Here is a 246-nt window from a genome sequence, read left to right on the forward strand (position 1 = left end):
TCCTGCCACTGAGCCCGCGGCACGGCTCCCGCCCGGCCACCTCGCCGCGTCTCGGGCTGGCCTCGAAGTGTGCGCCTCGGGCGGGGGGGCACTGCGCTCCTTCTCGTACTTATTTTTATACACGCACACACGTGTACATGTACATGCACATACACACACTGTATTTATATAAAACTTAGTTTTTTCTTTTACGTATATAGCATCCTCCACTTTTTTATGTGTGTATATATGTGCGTATATATGTGT

The sequence above is a fragment of the Gavialis gangeticus genome, unplaced genomic scaffold (genome assembly GCF_001723915.1).
Source record: "Gavialis gangeticus isolate Ggan-Ray unplaced genomic scaffold, GavGan_comp1, whole genome shotgun sequence".
Classification (NCBI taxonomy): Eukaryota; Metazoa; Chordata; order Crocodylia; family Gavialidae; genus Gavialis; species Gavialis gangeticus.